At 50.5% G+C, this 16,773-nt stretch overlaps 1 protein-coding gene across 5 annotated transcripts in view; it reads left to right on the top strand.

Annotated features, from left to right (window-relative positions):
* ltbp1 (latent transforming growth factor beta binding protein 1) overlaps positions 1-16,773 on the top strand; it is a 456,945-nt gene that overhangs the window by 349,473 nt on the left and 90,699 nt on the right. The gene's annotated exons all lie outside the window — the stretch shown is intronic.

The following is a 16,773-nucleotide window of genomic DNA, read 5'->3' as shown; positions in this document are numbered from 1 at the left end:
TGGAGGTGGAAAAAGGCGGCTTTAGTTATGCCACGGATATGTGGCTGAAACTCATTTCAGGGTCAAATATGACACCTAGTTTGCGAACAGTCTTGTTCACCCTCAGATTGATGCTAGTGAGAGGGATGGGATCAGTGGTTAGGGAACGCAGTTTGTGGCGGGAACCAAAATAATTGCTTTGGTCTTCCCAATATTTAATTGGAGAAAATTTCTGCTCATCCAGTACTGGATGTCGGACAAGCAATCTGACAATTTAGATACCAAGCAGGGGTCGAGAGAAGTGGTGGAGAGGTAGAGCTGGGTGTCGTCAGCGTACATGTGGAAACTGACTCCGTGTTTTCGAATGATACCTCGAAAGGGCAGCAATTAGATGAGAAGTAAGAGGGGACCAAGGACAGATCCTTGGGGGACACCAGAGGTAATGATACGGGAGAGGGAAGAGAAGCCATTGCAGGAGATTTTCTGGCTATGGTTAGATAGATCAGAATGGAACCAGGCGAGTATAAGGCGCTGGAGGAGGATGGAGTGGTCAACCGTGTCAAAGGCTGCGGACAGGTCCAGAAGGATGAGGAGGGATCGTTTACCTTTGTCACATTTACAAATTTGTGACTTTGATGAGAGCTGTTTCGGTACTGTGGCAGGGGCGAAAACCAGATTGAAGGGATTCAAACATTGAATTCATGGAAAGGTGGTCATTTATTTGATGAATAAAGGTTCAAAAGTGTAGGTTTATTTTTCATTGGAATAGAGAAAGTTGAGGGATATTTAATAGAAGTTTTCAAGATTATGAAAGATTTTGGGAGGGTAAATAATGAACGATTGTTTCCCCTGATTGGTGAATTGCTAACAAGGGGTATAGACTGATGCTTGCCCTGTGAACAACAAACAAGAAAGTTAGAAGGAATGTTTTCACACAGAGGGTCATCAGACCATGGGATTCTTTACCACAAGTAGCTATTGAAACAGAGATTATAACATCATTTGAAAGGAAATGGAAATTGCAAAAGGAAGCATATAGGAGTATACAGATACAGAGCAGGGAAATGGGATTAGTGCATCGCTCAGTTGGAGACAAAACTGGTACAGGCGTGATGGGCCAAATAACCTCCTTATGAGTTCATTTCTGCAGCTGTCTGGAGTATGTGAAATGAACTATTGGGTTGTTCTATATTGAATGTTTGAATCTTCGGGTCTTCGGAACGAAGTATTATTCATCTGGTGATAAAGCCACAATTAATAAATAAGTTAAAATTAAGAATGAAAAATTTTGATTTGGTATTCTTCAGTTAATATTTAAGAAAGATTAGTTATCGTTTAAGATAGATCTTTAAGCCAAGTGAACTTTTCTACATAACACTCCTCAGAATTAGGTTTTCGCAGAGTAGATAGTGAAAGATTTAATTGAAGTCTTTCCAGCACTGCTGCTCTCTGAATTCTTACTGAGGCACCGACTTCATGAGGAAGGATTTGACGAGCCATATTTGGTTTGTTTCAGAGCAGACAGCGTGATGATGTTGGTCAGGTTGAAATGCACAGTTGAATCACTTGTGCGTGACTCCTTCTTCAGACAAAAGAAAAATTTGTCAAATGCTTTTTCTTGAAGATAGTGCCCCTTTAAACTGTGAATTCATTTCACAGCACACACTAATTAACGGTGTTCACCAGTTTCATGTAACATTAGAGGTTGATTTGCTTTTGGAATCATAGAATCGTAGAATGATACAGCACACAAAGAGGCCGTTCGGCCCATGTGCCTGTGCTGGCTCTTTGGTAGAGTTATCCGATTAGTCCCACTCCCCTGCTCTTTCCCCATAGCCCTGTAATTTTTTTCCCTTCAGTATTTATCCAATTCTCTTTTGAATGTTATGATTGACTCACCTTCCACTGCCCTTTCAAGCAGTGCATTTCACTTTAAAAACATTTTCTTTCATTTCTTTTATCTTGCTATCCCTCCTTTCCTGAAGAAGCTGTTGTGCAGACTGTCCTCCTGTGCCTTCCCCGTGTGATCGTTCTTCACAGGAGAGGACTGGGAAAGAAAGAAAGGCCTGCATTTATATTAGCACCCGCCAGGATGTCCCAAAGGGCTTTAAAGCTAATGAACTACTTTTGGAGTGTAGTCTCTGTTGTAATGTAGGAAACGCGGCAGCCAAATTGTGTACAGCAAGCTCCCACAAACAGCAATGTGCTAATCATAGATCATAGAATCATACAGCACAGACGGAGCCCATTCAGCCAGATGCTGCCCAGATAATCTGTTTTACTGATGTTGGGATAAATATTGGCCAGGAATAACTCCCTGCTCTTCTTCAAAATAGTACCGTGAGATCTTTTGCGAACACTTGAGAGGGCAAACGTTGATTTAATGTCTCATCTGAAAGACTGCATAGAAGTACCAGCCTAGAAGTTTCAGGAATGGGCCTTCAACCCTTAACTTGGGCAGTTGATTAATGGAGGGACCTCAGTCAGGCCAAGTCCAAATGCTCGCACAGGACAAAGCTGGCTGGTGATCATGAACAGAAACCCTGACTGATAATGGTGATCAGTTGTCGCATCAATTCAATATACTTCCCGAACTGAGGTCAACTAATTCATCGCAGCCTAGGTCAAACCTGGAACTTTCCTGGTCTGTATTTGCAATACCACATCACACAGTGCTTTGACCCACTGAGGGTTTGAGAGAGGGAATCAGCCCAGAGAGTGTCTGTGTGAGGGAGTGAGTCTCAGGGAACCTGTGTGTGAGGGAGTAGGTCTCAGAGGGTCTATCCGGTGACCCCCTGCTCACCATCCAGTGATCCACTGCTCACCATCCAGTGACTCTACTGCTCAGCATCCAGTGATCCCACTGCTCACCATCCAGTGACCCCCTGCTCATCATCCAGTGACCCCCTGCTCACCATCCAGTGACCCCCACTGCTCACCATCCAGTGACTCCACTGCTCAGCATCCAGTGATCCCACTGCTCAGCATCCAGTGACCCCCTGCTCACCATCCAGTGACTCTACTGCTCAGCATCCAGTGATCCCACTGCTCACCATCCAGTGACCCCACTGCTCACCATACAGTGACCCCCTGCTCACCATCCAGTGACCCCCTGCTCACCATCCAGTGACCCCCTGATCACCATCCAGTGACCCCCTGCTCACCATCCAGTGACCCGTTGATCACCATCCAGTGACCACCCTGCTCACCATCCAGTGACCCACTGCTCACCATCCAGTGACCCCCTGCATAACATCCAGTGACCTCCTGCATAACATCCAGTGACCCCCTACTTATCATCCAGTGACCCCCTGCTCACCATCCAGTGACCCCCTGCTCACCATCCAGTGACCCCCTGCATAACATCCAGTGACCTCCTGCATAACATCCAGTGGCTCCACTGCTCATCATCCAGTGGTTCCACTGCTCACCATCCAGTGACCCCACTGCTCACCATCCAGTAACCCCACTGCTCACCATTCAGTGACCCCCCAGCTGGGAAGTGTGAGAACAGACTCTGATGTTCATCTGTGCCCATGACCCTAGGGAGAGTCAGTGTCTGGAACCCATACCCCAGGGAGAGTCAGTGTCTAGACTCCATACCCCAGGGAGAGTCAGTGTCTGGAACCCATACCCCAGGGGGAGTCAGTGTCTATGGAACCCATACCCCAGGGAGAGTCAGTGTCTGGAACCCATACCCCAGGGAGAGTCAGTGCCTGTGGAACCCATACCCCAGGGAGAGTCAGTGTCTATGGAACCCATACCCCAAGGGGAGTCAGTGTCGATGGAACCCATACCCCAGGGAGAGTCAGTGTCTGGAACCCATACTCCAGGGAGAGTCAGTGCCTGTGGAACCCATACCCCAGGGAGAGTCAGTGTCTGGACCCCATACCTCAGGGAGAGTCAGTGTCTATGTAACCCATAGCCCAGGGGAATCAGTGACTATAGAACCCATACCCCAAGGAGAGTCAGTGTCTAGAAACCATACCCCAGGGAGAGTCAGTGTCTGGAACCCATACCCCAGGGAGAGTCAGTGTCTGGAACCCATACTCCAGGGAGAGTCAGTGTCTGGAACCCATACCCCAGAGAGAGTCCGTGTCTATGGAACCCATACCGCAGGGAGAGTCAGTGTCTGGAACCCATACCCCAGGGAGAGTCAGTGTCTGTAACCCATACCCCAGGGAGAGTCAGTGTCTAAGGAACCCATACCCCAGGGAGAGTCAGTGTCTGGAACACATACCCCAGGGAGAGTCAGTGCCTATGGAACCCATACCCCAGGGAGAGTCAGTGTCTAGAACCCATACCCCAGGGAGAGTCAGTGTCTAGAACCCATACCCCAGGAAGAGTCAGTGTCTAGAACCCATACCCCAGGGAGAGTCAGTGTCTATGGAACCCATACCCCAGGGAGAGTCAGTGTCTGGATCCCATACCCCAGGGAGAGTCAGATGATTTGGATTGAATGACGTTTAAGGGTAGGTTGAACAAATCGAGCTTTTAAAATAATTTTAAGAGCCAAGACAGAAGGTTCCACTGCGCTATATTTCCAAATAACTTTGTCCAACCAGCAAATTGTAGAAACCTTTGAAATTCTGCCATCAATCTTTATGAAAATGCTGTTAAAGCTACTGGGAGTGTGCTGGTCGTAAGTCTCCTATATACATGCAATAAATGTTCCTAATGGCCCAGGGCTCACAGCACAAAACTCCCTCAAGTTAAGGGGGTTGTAATTTTAATCCACCCCAATGGGGCAGGGGGCCATTAAAATGCAGCGTTCCGCCTTACTGCCCTATTCCCGCTGGAATCCCGCAGGCCACCATCTTAACTGCTCTCTGTTCATACCTCGGGAGCCTACTATCAGCAAGAGCAGACATCGATGACGAGGTCCAACACCTCCTTCAGTTTGCCAACGCAGCCTGAGGACGCCTGACTAAGAGACCAGGACCTCAAATCTGGCACCAAGCTTATGGTCTACAGGGCTGTAGTGATACCCGCCCTGCTATATGGCTCAGAGACGTGGACTATATAAAGTAGACACCTCGAAGCGCTGGAGAAGTACCACCAGCACTGCCTCCGCAAGATCCTGCGAATCCCCTGGGAAGATAGACGCACCAATGCCAGTGTTCTCGCTTAGGCCAACATCCCCAGCATCGAAGCATTGACCATACTCGAACGTTGGGCAGGCTACATCGTCCGCATGCCTGACACAAGACTTTCTAAGCAAGCACTCTACTCAGAACTCCTACACGGCAAGCGAGCCCTGGGTGGACAGAGGAAACGTTTCAAGGACACCCTCAAAGCCTCCCTGATAAAGTGAAACATTCCTACTGGCACCTGGGAATCCTTGGCCCAAGACCACCCAAAGTGGAGGAGTTGCATCCGGGAGAGCATTGAGCACCTCGGGTCTCATTGCCGAGAGCATGCAGAAACCAAGCGCAGGCAGCGGAAGGAGCGTGCAGCAAACCAGACTCCCCACCCACCCTATCCTCCAATGACTGTCTGTCCCACCTGTGACAGAGACTGTAATTCCCGTATTGGACTTTACAGTAACCTAGCAACTCATTTTTAGAGTGGAGGCAAGTCTTCCTCAATTCCAAGGGACTGCCTATGATGATGATGCTCTCTCTAGTTGGGTGGCTGAGGTGCCCACCACCTTGAATGTAGCGGGCTCCATTGCGTCAGCGGGACCCTCCCCGTATATTTTACCAGAGCGGGGAAACGGCTGCAACTTCCCCACAGGGCTGAAGCAGATCGGCAGCTGTTGGGAGGACAAGGAGGTCCACCCAGCGTAAGTCGAGATCTTTCCTTTGCGGGGCGAGGGTGAGCTGGAATGTTCCCCTGGGCCCCACAGGAAATGCTGCTGTCTCCCTTGCTCAGCCCCCACCTTCCCTCTTGCGAGACCCCCCCCCCCGGAAGCCTGCTCCCAGCTTGCCGGCGAGTCTTCCTTTGCCGCCGGCTGATGGCCCATAGCCTTCCGAACGTCCGCTCCTGCCCTGTTGCCCCTTGCTCCCGTCTCGAATGGGCAGCTAGGCTGGCCGCATGTTGGCGAGGCCCGAAAGTTCAAATACCACCCCCCTGAAATCCGAGCCTGTGAGGTGTGCTTTACCCACTCCCCCACTTGAAACTGGCTGCAGGATAAAATTGACCCCGAGAACTGATTGATATTACATTGGCGCTCTCACTTTGAGCAGGTATGGGATGGAAATTAAAAATGCCATTATAGTGAGGGGATGGGGGGTGGGGATTGCAATTGTATGGTTGGGGCTGAGACACATATTTCGGTGCAGAGCCGAGGGAGCTTTAAACCCCCACCATCTTATGCTTTACTAATAACAGAAGACATGACACTGGGTGCCGGAAGTGCAAAGTATTGCATTTCCCGGCACTAACATTCCTCACCGAGATGAGTATATATTTCACCCGAAAAGAAATATTCAAAGCCATTGGGTTCTGCTGGCTAAAGCTGAGAAGAGCACGGCCAGCTTAGTGTCTTGTCTTTCGATGCCCTTGGTGGAAGGGTGACCATTACTGGTCGATGGAACAAGGGCCATTTTGCATCCAGAAATATTATTGTAGAGGCGAGCGGTAATGTTGGGCTTCCCCCAGCATCGTCACCCTCGAGATACCAAACGTCAACAATGACTCTTGCTCCTTCATCCCTACAGCTCTGCTCCGTTACTTTGATTATAGTCAAAAACTGAGGAAATGATCTGTCCCAGAACTGGCATAACCCCACAACCTTCACTTGCTTGTCTAAAGCTTGCTTTTATACCCGTGAGTTTTAGGTTAGAATCTGAGAGCCTGGGGTCCGTGAGCCAGTTCCTGGCACTTGCCCTACTAAATCTGGCTGCCTATCCCTTCAGCAGAATCACGGACCTAAGGGAACAACATTTAACAATGTAAACATTGGGAGCTGGCTCACGGACAGCGGCCTCCTGGCACCCAACCTAAACAAACACCAGCATAAAAGTGGCTTAAATTGGCTCAATTAAGAGTTCAAAATCTGTCCTGGCTTAAACTTCAGGCGTGGTTTTTGTGGCCGTGCCAATCCAGGTACCTGGCAGTGTAAACTGGCACCAACTTCATGGCAACATTCATCACACTGCCCACTTCATTCCTTCTCTCCTTCTCTTCTCCCTCCAGCTTTCCCGTCCCCCGCCCCCCACTTCCACCGCCCCCTGCGCCCCACCCCCCCACGGCCTCTCTCCACACCGCAACTGGCTGCTACTTCCATCCCGTGCATATTGCATCTCTTTCAGTTACATTGATAAAAATGTTTTTTATACAGCGGTGGAACGGGCCAGCAGTACAGTGAAGTTCCACACAGTCCACTCTTCTAGGTCTGTTTAGAGAGCCTGCGCCTCTGCATAAGCAAGCCACCTGTTATCTGCATCAGATCATTCCGAGCTCTTCAATGCCAACATAGGAACAGGAAGAGGCCATTCAGGTCCTCGAGCCTGTTCTGCCATTCAATGGGATCCTGGCTGATCTGTGTCTTAACTCCTTCCACCTGCCTTGGCTCCTTAGCCTTTTGCACCTTTGGCGACCAAAAATCTATCTCAGATGTAAAATTATTGATTGAGCTTTATATCTACTGCTTTTTGTGGGAAAGAGTTCCATACTTCTACTAACCTTTACGTGAAGAAGTGTTTCCTAACTTCTCTCCCGAATGGCTTGGCTCTAATTTTAAGTTTATGTCCCCTTATGCTGGACTAAAGGGTATAATTCTGAAGGGGTTGCATGAACAGAGAGACCTGGGGGTGTATGTGCACAAATTGTTGAAGGTGGCAGGGCAGTTTGGGTAAGCGGTTAAAAACGCCTATGGGCTCCTGGACTTTATAAATAGAGGCATAGAGTACAAAAGCAAGGAGGTTACGATGAACCTTTATAAAACACTGGTCCAGCCTCAGTTGAAGTATTGTGTCCAATTCTGGGCACTGCACTTTAGGAAGGTCTCAGAGAGGGTGCAGAAAAGATTTACAAGAATGGTTCCAGGGATGAGGGACTTCAGTTACGTGGATAGACTGGAGAAGCTGGGGTTGTTCTCCTTGGAGCAGAGAAGGTTGTGAGGAGATTTGATAGAGGTGTTTAAAATCATGAGGGGTCTGGACAGAGTAGATAAAAAGTGTTCTCATTGACAGAAGGGTCGCGAACCAGAGAACACAGGTTTAAAATCATTGGCAGAAGAACCAAAGGCGACATGAGGAAAAACTTTTTTACACAGCGAGTGGTTAAGATCTGGACTGCACTGCTCGAAAGGGAATTGGATAAGTATCTGAAGGAAAAAAATGTGCCGGGCTACAGGGAAAAGGCGGGGGAATGGGACTAGCTGAAGTGCTCTTGCAGAGAGCCGGCATCGGCTCGACGGGCCGAATGGCCTCCTTCTGTGCTGTAACCATTCTATGATTCTGAGACTCTCACACCAGCAGAAAACGTTTCTCTACCCTATCAATTCCTATCAAAATCCTAAAAACCTCAGTCAAATCACCCCTTGCCCTCTAGGTTCCAGGGAATACACACCTAGTTTATGTAATTTTTTGAGCCAAAAGACCTCATTTGTTGTCCTTGAAGAGCCACCTTGTGAAGGAAAGCTTAATCTTTTTTTTGCCACACTGGGTTAGGTGAATAGCAGTGAGATCAGCATTTGAGAAAGTTCAGGTATTCAGCCTGTGTAATATATTTGCTTCATGGGTTCTTTGCTTAAGAATCCATAGTAACACATTGCTATTAACAAAGGTTTAACAATCAAACTACACATTACCAGTTCATCCACCATCATCATAGGCGGTCCCTCGTGTCAAGGATGACTTGCTTCCATGCCAAAAGAGATGAGTTCACACGTGTTTCAGTGAAGGACCAGGCCCTCAAATCTGCCACCAAGCTCATGGTATACAGGGCTGTAGTGATACCCGCCCTCTTATATGGACCATGTAAAGCAGACACCTCAAGTTGCTGGAGAAATACCACCAACGATGTCTCCTACAAATCCCTTGGGAGGACAGATGCACCAACATCCCCAGCATTGAAGCACTGACGACACTTGATCAGCTCCGCTGGGCAGGCCACATTGTCCGTATGCCAGACACGAGGCTCCCAAAGCAAGCGCTCTACTCGGAACTCTTTCACGGCAAACGAGCCAAAGGTGGGCAGAGGAAACGTTACAAGGACACCCTCAAAGCCTCTCTGATAAAATGCAACATCCCCACCGACACCTGGGAGTCCCTGGCCAAAGACCACCCTAAGTGGAGGAAGTGCATCCAGGAGGGTGCTGAGCACCTCGAGTCTCATCGCCGAGAGCATGCAGAAATCAAGTGCAGACAATGGAAAGAGCTTGCGGCAAACCTCTCCCATCCACCTTTTCCCTCAACGACTATCTGTCCCAGGTGTGACAGGGACTGTGGTTCTTGTATTGGACTGTTTAGCTACCTAGGGACTCATTTTGAGTGGAAGCAAGTCTTCCTCAATTCCGAGGGACTGCCTATGATGATGATGATGATAATATTCCAGATTCCGAACTACATATTGAAGGATGGAAGATGCCTGTGTGTGGACTTTTTTAGTGCGTGGTGGCTGTTGCACACCGGCCATCACACGGGCTTGACAGAGCTAGGTCTTGGTTCCGTGGCCAGGATTAACCAAGACGACTGGAGACCAGCTCTGCTGCACAGACCTAGTGCGCGCACATATAGCAGTGTGGGCTGGCCCGTGCTGCCCCTGGGCCCTCGCCTTTTCTGGGCCCTGAACTCACGCCTCTCCCGGGGCCCTGATCACGTCGCTCCACAATCACTCACCGCTCCTGCGCCACAACCTCGCCTCTCCTGCTGTGACTGCCCACGCTCCAATCAGCGACCTGGACCTTGGTGACATCCAATCCAGCCAATCACAGCCGTCGCTCTCCAGCACACACTGTACCTTTGAAGTGCTATACTCCATTTGAATGCCCCGACCTACTGATGGTTCTTGCAGGTCGGGGCCGTACCGGAAATAAAGGAATGGATAGGGTAGATAGCGAAAAACGATTTCCTCTGATGGGAGAGTCCAGGGGTGATGTCAGAAATCACTTCTTCACACAAAGGGTAGTGTAACTCTCGAACTCTCTCCCCCAAAAACCTGTTGAGGCTAGGTCAATTGAACATTTCAAAACTGAGATAGATTTTTGCTAGGCAAAGATATTAAAGGGTACGAAACCTAGGCGGGTAAATGGAGCAAAGACACAAATCAGCCCTGAGGGGCTGAATAGCCTACTTCTGTTCCTATGTTCCTAAAATGGAATGAGAGCCACAAGAATGTAGAGGGAGCTCCGGGAAAACCACCACTAGGCTCACAACTGCATACCTCATCGTGGTTGACCAAAAAAATCAACTGGTTGGGGTTTTATTGAGTCTTGTGAACATCACGTGACTGGCTGAGCCACTCACAATGCAACAGCTCTACCACTGTTTTAATTCTAACTTTAAATCCCAGGGCAAGGGCACTAGAACCCACAAATTCCCAAATAAAACTTTAATGGAAACTTAGATCAAATTAAAATTTGGTTGCCGGGGGGTGATGGTGCACTACAAACCTGTGAGCATACTCACAGGTGTACACATTACAGCCTGCATTAAATTTCAGTCGTTAAAGGGGAGTATATTTGATTGAATTGCCCCAATTTTTTAATTTGATGAAATCGAGATTCGGGCACGGTGTAAAGCAGGCTGCTGATTCTCTGTTGGCCATTTTGCGAATTTCACCCTCATTCTGTATAAAATACCACCTTTTGTGACATCATCAGTGGGCGGAGCACTCTGCACTCACGGTGTCGCTGACGCAGTACTTTATGATATCATAGAAGGAGGAGGAGTTTTACGGAAAACTTCCAATCCCAGACCAACACAATAACAAGACCAGTTGGTGCACAGGTAGAGATTATAGAGCAGATCCATCTGTACAGTATAGGGGTGATTCCCCTATCTGACACTCACGGGGTTCACACCTCAGGAGATCAGAGCTCTATGCTCCCACTATTTCCCGAGACGTGCTCCTTGCGAGCATAGCTTTCCGCACACCCGTCCACCCCCTGGGGGTACCAGATCCCACAATCGCCATGTTTATTTCCTCTTTAGTGGGCCCCGGACAGGACTGCAGATTTGTTACAGCTGCATCTGAAATACATTAATAATTCCTTAGGAAGTGGTCAAATTGGGCCAATTTGGATTAATGTAGAAAAGATGTGAAGTTGGGCCCAGGATCAAATGTGCCGGCACTTTTATCAGTCTGTGGTGGCCTGCGCATACAGAAAATGTCTGTATCATTTTTAGCGTTAAAATAAACCATTCCTTCTATCATGGGAGCTGAGATCATTGGGTAAAACCAGAGAAAAAAATGTTATGGTTCAATTTTTTTTTAAACAAAGTGGTGTAATAGCTCCTTTTGATCATTTTAGTTGGCTGCAGTACAGTCGCTCTGACCTTTCGTTGCTAAAACCACCACAGACAGAATTTCAACCCCCTGATGTTTCTGTATGGCGGTGATCATTTCGCATCTGAGCATTGGTCAGCTGGTATGAGTGGGGTTTTCCTTCACGCTTATCCGTCCAATCTGCAATCGAACAGGCTGGGGGTGGCTAGCTGCTCACGCGTTTCTGATCAACACTTCAACCTCGGGCCTTCTATGTGCACTGTGCATCTTGCTACCCAAGCAGGCAGGGATCTTCTTGCGTTCGAGAGCTTCGAATATTTGAACCTTTCTGTGATTCATCGCTTCTGCTTTTTAAGCAGTGGTGAGGTTAGAGGCTATTGGGTTACACATCTATCGGTACACTGTTCTTTTTCTGTCTCACTGGCAGGTATGCAGTCCCCCAGTGTTTGTGCCCAGGTGGGGTATTTTAATTTAAAGCCCTGAGTCGTGAGGCATTTTATTTCCTTTTATTTTGTTTCATCTCGCTTTCTCTTTTAACTCATGAAAGATTTTTTAGAGGTATTTTATTTTAATTTGCTGAAAAATATTGAGCTCCCTCCCCCAGCGCCAGTTTAATTCATATTGCCTCCCTGTTAAGTTTATAAATCATATGACATTGTGAAGGAGAGGACGAACAGCTAGATTTATGTAGCAAACCAAGCCAAAACTAGAATTTGGAACCAATTGGATGACTACATAGTCTTATTAAGTAAATGTCTACTGCAGTAAAGTACCTTTTTTGTCCACATAGGCGATGGTGAAATATTTTCTTGGTACTTAAATTAATATTGTTTATAGTGGTGCGACCAAACATGGCAGCAGCAATGCTTAACACCACAAAGCAGTGGAAGGCATGTTTGAATTCTCATTCTTGTCAGCTCCGATATATGGGCCATCCTGTGAAGGAACAGGGAAGACCCGCATTTATATAGCGCCTTTCACGACCGCAGCCAATGCAAAGTGCTTCACAGCCAATGAAGTACTTTTGAATCATAAAAAGCAGAGAAATTTACAGCATAGAAGGAGGCCATCCGGCCCATCGTGAACCTGCCGTCATTGTTTGAAGTGTAGTCATTGTTATTTCTTGTCTTATAACACTCATGTGGGATGTTTTACTACATTAAAGGCGCTATATAAATTCGACTTGTTGTTGTAATGTAGGAAACATGGCAGCCAATCTGCGCACAGCAAGCTCCCACCAACAGCAATGAAATGAATGACCAGATCATCTGTTTTAGGTGATGGTTGAGTGATAAATGTTGGCCAGGACACCAGGAGATTTCCCTACTCTTCTTCAAATCGTGTCTGTGGGGTCTTTCCCGGCCACCTGAGAGGGCAGACGGGGACTCGGCTGAACATCTCATCTTTGACAGTGTGGTGGGAAGCCCCTCAGAACTCCACAGAAGTGCCAGCTAAGATTATGTTCTCTGGTCTCTGGAGTGAGAGCAGGAGTTCTCCCCAGTGTCCTGGCCAATATCTATCCCTCAACCAACACCGAAAGATTATTCATTTGTTTTTTTCCCCTCTTGCCCTCGCTCGATGTTGTGCTCTGGGGACTCGGACTGCAGAGTGCGGTGATGGCACTGCAAGGTTACACAGCACTGGGGCTCTCATACAGTTCACACTTGTGATTATCCCACATAGTGGGCCCAAGTTTCCACATGATTTGCGCCTGATTTTTAGGAGCAACTGGTGGAGAACGGACTATCTTAGAAATCGCAATTCTCCACATTTTTTTTTCTGCAGTTCGAGTCAGGTAGAACAGTTCTACTTTGGAACAGAATTTTTTCTTCAAAAGGGGGCGTGTCCGGCCACTGACGCCTGATTTGAAAGTTTCCACAGTGAAAACGTACTCCAAACTAAAGTAGAACGGAGCAAGTGAAGATTTTTGTAGAACTGAAAAAACTTGTTCTACACATTAAAAAATCAGGCGCAGGTTACAAATTAGGCGTCCAGAACGAGGTGGGGGGGGGGGAGGGAACTCATTAAATTCTATAATAAATCCTTATTTATACTTATACAAATATTATACAAATAAATCCAACCTGAATAAACATTTATAAGCAAAGAAAAGATTAAATAAACCATCTTCCTACCTGTGTGAAAGTGCTTCAGGCAGGCCTTTCGGGACCGAAGGCTGAACGGGCCGGCCCGAGACCTCGGGCAGGGCCCGTCCCCAGCACCAGATTTACAGGTAGGTGGCGTTGGGTTGGGTTGGGTCGGGGAGGTTCGGTTCGGGTTGGGGGGAGGGGGGGAGAGAGAGGGAGGGAGGAGAGAGAGGGGGGGGAGAGAGAGGGAGGGAGAGAGAGGGAGAGGGGGGGGAGAGAGAGGGAGGGAGAGAGAGAGGGAGGGGGGGGAGAGAGAGGGAGGGGGGGAAGGGAGAGAGAGAGAGAGAGGGAGGGAGGGAGGGAGAGAGAGAGAGGGGGGGGGAGGTCAGGTCGGATCCAGTCCGGGAGCGGGAGTCGGGTCGGGTCCAGTGGGGGGGGGGTCGGGTCGGGGGACGGGAGCGCGGGTCGGGTCGGGTCCAGTCGGGGAGGCGGGGAGCGGGAACAGGAGCGCGGGTTGAGTCGGGTCAGTCGGGGAGGGGGGGGGGGCGCGGGTGTCGGGTCTGGTCCGGAGACAGGGGGGGGAGAGTGGGTGTCGGGTCTGGTCCGGAGGCGGGGGGGGGAGAGTGGGTGTCGGTTCTGGTCCGGAGGCGGGGGGGGGGAGAGTGGGTGTTGGGTCTGGTCCGGAGGCGGGGGGGGGGAGAGTGGGTGTTGGGTCTGGTCCGGAGGCGGGGGGGGGGAGAGTGGGTGTCGGGTCTGGTCCGGAGGCGGGGGGGGGAGAGTGGGTGTTGGGTCTGGTCCGGAGGCGGGGGGGGGAGAGTGGGTGTCGGTTCTGGTCCGGAGGCGGGGGGGGGAGAGTGGGTGTTGGGTCTGGTCCGGAGGCGGGGGGGGGAGAGTGGGTGTTGGGTCTGGTCCGGAGGCGGGGGGGGGAGAGTGGGTGTCGGGTCTGGTCCGGAGGCAGGGGGGGGAGAGTGGGTGTCGGGTCTGGTCCGGAGGCGGGGGGGGGAGAGTGGGTGTCGGGTCTGGTCCGGAGGCAGGGGGGGAGAGTGGGTGTCGGGTCTGGTCCGGAGGCGGGGGGGGGAGAGTGGGTGTCGGGTCTGGTCCGGAGGCGGGGGGGGGAGAGTGGGTGTCGGGTCTGGTCCGGAGGCAGGGGGGGGGGAGAGTGGGTGTCGGGTCTGGTCCGGAGGCAGGGTGGGGAGAGTGGGTGTCGGGTCTGGTCCGGAGGCAGGGGCGGGGAGCGGGTGTCGGGTCTGGTCCGGAGGCGGGGGGGGGAGAGTGGGTGTCGGGTCTGGTCCGGAGGCAGGGGGGGGAGAGTGGGTGTCGGGTCTGGTCCGGAGGCAGGGGCGGGGAGCGGGTGTCGGGTCTGGTCCGGAGGCGGGGGGGGAGAGTGGGTGTCGGGTCTGGTCCAGAGGCGGGGGGGGGAGAGTGGGTGTCGGGTCTGGTCCAGAGGCGGGGGGGGGAGAGTGGGTGTCGGGTCTGGTCCGGAGGCAGGGGGGGGAGAGTGGGTGTCGGGTCTGGTCCAGAGGCAGGGGGGGGGAGAGTGGGTGTCGGGTCTGGTCCAGAGGCGGGGGGGGGAGAGTGGGTGTCGGGTCTGGTCCGGAGGCAGGGGGGGGAGAGTGGGTGTCGGGTCTGGTCCGGAGGCGGGGGGGGGAGAGTGGGTGTCTGGTCTGGTCCAGAGGCAGGGGGGGGGGAGAGTGGGTGTCGGGTCTGGTCCGGAGGCGGGGGGGGGAGAGTGGGTGTCGGGTCTGGTCCGGGGGCGGGGGGGGGGGGGGAGCGGGTGTCGGGTCTGGTCCGGAGGCAGGGGGGGGGGGCAGGAGCTGGCCGTGGGAGGAGCCTTATTCACGCAGCCCCAGTGAGGCCATTCGGCCAGAGCTAGGGGCTGCGTGCTTCGGGCCCCTCCCACACAGTTCGGCACCTGGAGCTACTGCACGCGTGCCGACTGTAGCGCGCATGTGCAGAGGCCCCGGCACTGTTTTCAGCGCAGGGACCTGGCTCCGCCCCCCCCCCCCCACAGCTCGTGCTGGCTGTGCCGAGGGCCAGAGGACCTGCAAGTAGGTGGAGAATACCGAGGATTTATTTAGGCGCACTTTGTGGCGCGAAAAACGGGCGTCCAGGTCGGGACTGCGCCGTTCCAGGCCCGTGTGGAAACTTGGGCCCAGTGAGTCCACTGCCTTGAGACCTGCCGGTTGGGGTCAGAAGCCAGCAGATGTTACTAAGTTGCACGGTCAAGTCTGGAGATCAATTTGATCCGTCTTTGACCCTGTTTACATACCATTTTCAGTCTCGCTGAGAAGCTGGAACCACTTCACAGCAAAACGAAAGATGATGTGTGAATGCATCGCTGAAAGCAATAATTCACATCAGTTGGAGTTAAAGTGCCATTATAATGTGTCACCGTTTCACTCCTGAAATAAACCAGATCTTCTTGTGCTGCTTGCATGTTTTAGGTTTAAGATTGTTCATTCTCCTATATTTATTTTACTACCCATATTTTCAAAACAGTCATGTCAATTAGCGATTTTTATTCTTTCCTTTTCCCCCTTTATTTGGTCTTCTTGATGCTGCATCACTCTGCGGGCGAGGGGGCAGACAGGCCATCAGTGCTGCTCTATGACTAAATGCAAGCAGGCGAGAGAGATTGCTCTGCAGGGAAAGGTCTCGGATTTTCCCCAGCCTCCCTTCTTTCATCGAGATGCCTGGCTTGACCTTTGCACCTCCCTGTCGTTGCACAATTGAGCCCTTTGACTCATAATGTGGGAAGTCACAAATGTGGGCCAGTAGGTTTGAACCCCGGTGTGCTGTGTGTAACTTTGCTCTTTTACAGCTAGCTTTGCCTGTAGAATTGTCAGTAAATTGTCTAATCGCAGGCCATTGTGCATTGAGTAAGTTCGAGTAGACAGTGCCCCAAAGTGCAACTGTGACTGAAACAGAACACGGGAAGAAAATTGGGACATGATTATGGATCAGAAACATTGTAGAGCAACTTTGAACTGGAGCTTTTTGGAGTTTTAGGTTTGAGCGAGGTAACACATGCTGGTCATCCTTGAGCAAATGGCAGGCACTATTGACAGAACAGTAAATGTTTCTTCAGAGCAAGTACAGTTTTCTAAGTTTGTACTGATGGAACTCTCATTTGGCGCATTGATGCTAAATTTTCTTCCTGCATTCATTAGGCATTGTCATTGTTTGCTTATTAACCATCCGTGTGACTGCGTGGTTGCAGTAAAGATGTTGCCAGGCCCTTGGCCGACAGCAACCCCTGCAGTGGGAATGATGGCAAATGGCACAATTTAAATCACTTGCTTTTAAGTGG

The sequence above is a fragment of the Pristiophorus japonicus genome, chromosome 9 (assembly GCF_044704955.1).
Source record: "Pristiophorus japonicus isolate sPriJap1 chromosome 9, sPriJap1.hap1, whole genome shotgun sequence".
NCBI lineage: Eukaryota > Metazoa > Chordata > Chondrichthyes > Pristiophoridae > Pristiophorus > Pristiophorus japonicus.
The sequence above is the reverse complement of the archived record's forward strand: the minus strand, read 5'-3'. Positions and strand labels throughout refer to the sequence as shown.